At 39.2% G+C, this 3,254-nt stretch overlaps 1 long non-coding RNA gene across 1 annotated transcript in view; it reads right to left on the bottom strand.

Moving 5' to 3' along the window:
• LOC129682156 (uncharacterized) overlaps window positions 1–2,719 on the bottom strand; it is a 71,471-nt gene extending 68,752 nt beyond the window's left edge. The window contains exon 1 of the long non-coding RNA XR_008720938.1: window positions 2,674–2,719. This is a non-coding gene — a long non-coding RNA (uncharacterized LOC129682156). The remainder of the gene's footprint in view (window positions 1–2,673) is intronic.
• Between the last annotated feature and the right edge of the window lie 535 nt (window positions 2,720–3,254).

The raw sequence follows: 3,254 nt of genomic DNA on the forward strand, positions 1-3,254 counted from the left end.
GAAAGAAAGAAAGAAAGAAAGAAAGAAAGAAAGAAAGAAAGAAAGAAAGAAAAAAGAAAAAAAGAAAAGTCCACATTGGTCTCTGCCTTCCAGCTTCATGTGTAAAGTGCAAACAGTACTGTCCTTTCTGTCCTAGATAGTGGCATTTTTTTTTCTCCTCTGAAAGCTGTTTAAATAGGCTATCTTAAACATTAACTTGTAAATAAAATACAATACTTGCCACAATTATCCACCCCCCCCCCCATATTGAGAGCCTGTAGACACCACTCGGGGGTCCCACCCTCTCCTGAGATGCAATTTAAAAGCCTAGTAGAGTCTTTGAGAGACTCGCCATGAAATACCTGAAGTTCTTTCTTAAGAATCTGTGTTTCTCTGTGGCCAAGTCACTCCGTTGTTACAAACGCTGTGTGTAAGGTTACCAGATTGTCTGGCAGTCCATTTTTAACGAGGATGCTGCATGGTAAAGCCCTGAAAGCATGAATATGAGTGCTCAAACTGCTTAAAATATTTTGTAACCATAAATTATTATCCAAAAATATTTTTCAAGTAGATAAAAAGAGTTGTCAATTCTGCCTAGTGAATGCCTCATAAGGGGCTCGTTTGTGGTTGAAAACTGAATAAAAGCAGTAAATTAAGACCAGACTTAACCAGAGAGAAACTGTAATCCGCTGCAGATTCTCTTGCTGAATGAAGTATTGTTACGTGAAGTTATCCTCTTTGCTTGTGCTGTTAACGGGCCACATCTGTGGCCGAAAGGCTGTCTCTGCTCCCAGGGAGAGAGGCTCCTGAAGCCTGAGGACAGTGCTGATTTGTGATGACGGTGATAAGTATGGGATAAAGAAAACTACCCCACAGAGCTGCCTGAGAGGGCAGAGGGTGTGAGGGATCTGAGCTATTGTTCTGAGGAGCAAGGGCCACCAGGCAGGTCGTGGGCCCCTGAGAGACTGGCGGTGTGGGTTGTCTCATGGTCAAGACAGTGCAAAGGACCAAGAAAGGCAAGCCAAGAAAGGCAAGCTATGAAGCTCCGGAAGGAGCCTCTGGGCTTGTGTCTGTGATGAGAGCCGACTGAAATATGGTGAATGTCAAAGGCTCATCGCTCACTGTAAATGTTCAATGTCAGGAATTTAAATCGTTTACAGACATCGAAGCCCTTGGTGATTATTTTATCCAGAGCTGTTGATTTTCCTCTGTTTGTCAGCAGTCACCAACATTAATGAGTAATTCTCCGGAAGTCTTGACAACGAGCCTGTTTAGTCTTAAGTACAGGTGGGTTCTTTTGTTTTCTGTGATAACATGTCAATAAAATAACTGATTTGGCTTTTTGTAAATTAAACTGTAGGAAGGCAAACAAGATATCTCTCTTTTTTTTTTTAGAGTCTATTTACCCCCACAAGGATATTAATTTTGGTTTTTCCCAGGAGCCTTGTAAATGCTCTGCCCCTATGTTTTAGAAAACCTTGTCACATTGGAGTCCAAAAGAAAATTCTTTCATGAAGCTTATTTTAAGAATAGTTATTTTTCATTATTTAAGAGAACTCCTTATCTTTCTAATTCATTCTAGTACACATATTTTATAAGAGAAAAGAGGAGAGATTGTTGTATAAAGATATAGAACTTAGATTCTAGAGCCCAAAGCCTTTAAAAACAGCATATCCACCTATCTATTTTCTATATATTTAGCTAGCTAGCTATTTATATATCATCACCTGTCTTTCTCTTTTAAAGTTTAGATTTGCAAGAAAAAAATTATTCTTGAACATAAGTGGCTATTTACACCTTAAGTTTATAAACCAATGTGGGAAGTTTGGACTTTTAACACGCTACTGGGCTTGCAGGTAAAACTCTTTTTATTGGGATTTTTTTTTTTAAGAATAGAATTTCACTTTTTCTCTGCGTGAAAATATTTAGGCTAATGAACTCTCTGTCATATTCCACAGTTCTATGGAAGTATAAACTAGGTTACCCACCAATGAACAGAGCAGTGGGACTTGGGGTAACACATGTCTTAAAAATGTATGCGATAGATTGATTTGATTCCTGAATAAAGTTTACAATCACCATCTCCATCTTGGTTATTTAATTAAAAATAACCAAGACATGATTGAACTTATCACATCTGTACAAAGAAATCTGTTTCTGAAGAAAGCACAATTAAAAAAACAAACAAACAAACAAACAAACAAATACCTTAGAGTTACATGTGTATTTCTGATACCACTAAGACTCTTCCTTTTACATAGATAATGAGTCACGAGCTTAAGTGGGTAGAGGTTTAACTGAGACTATCTACAAATGCTTCATAGGTTCCAGAATATGACAACAGCATTTTTTTCAATCAACTGCAGCTTTAAAATTATACCTGCCCACCCATGCTCACATGCCCACATCTACAGGAACCCACATCTGCACACTTTATATATGGAGAAAACCTGCTGAAATTGACACTAGTAACTAAATGGCTGCCTCTGTGCTTTGGAGTTGTGTTGTCTAAAATTGTTGCAGGTTGATGAAAATAACAATTTATTTCTACCATTTGCATAGCTTCTGCATGTCACAGCAAGTTAACAAAGTAATGACTTATTCTTAAAAGAAAAAGTGCTCGTTAGCATTTTGTGAGTCCCTGTTGTGTATCGGGTCCCTTCCATGTTATGAAAAGGTTGTGGATCCACTTACTGTAGCTCATCAAAAGTGTAAAGGTGACAGGTGAAATCCTCTTTGTTGTGGGCGCTGAGAAATAATCGCTTAAAGGTCAGTTTGCACTGGAAAAAGAACATTTGTTTAATAAGTAACTCATTTTGGGATATGCTGCACTTTTAAAGGTTACACAACAGACCAAGTTGCCAGCGATGGCAGCGAGAAGTATATTAAACTCGTTGGTGCTATTAAAAAAAAATGCTTTGTTTGATTCAAATTTCCACACATTCTCATATAGCCCACAGACGTTCCAAGGGGTCCAAGCTAGCGGAAGAGAGATGGCTCATTTGGGTGAGTGTTTGGTGTACAAATATGAAGTTCTGAGTTCAAATTCCCATAAAGAGAATATGAAAAGAGCTAAGCAAGGCTGTATGATGGGGTTAACCCCAACTTGAAGGGAAGAGGAGCGGGTGGGTCCTGGGAGGTTGTTGTTGAGGCAGCCTGGCCAAAACAGGGAGCTTCCAATTCAGAGAGACGAGCCCTCTCAAAGAACAGGCTACTGAGCCACAGCGGAAGACAACTCTGGCGTCTGTGCACATGCTCAGGCTCATCCAGCTGCA

This window comes from Psammomys obesus, unplaced genomic scaffold, assembly GCF_907164565.1.
Source record: "Psammomys obesus unplaced genomic scaffold, mPsaObe1.curated_primary_1811, whole genome shotgun sequence".
Taxonomy (NCBI): Eukaryota; Metazoa; Chordata; class Mammalia; order Rodentia; family Muridae; genus Psammomys; species Psammomys obesus.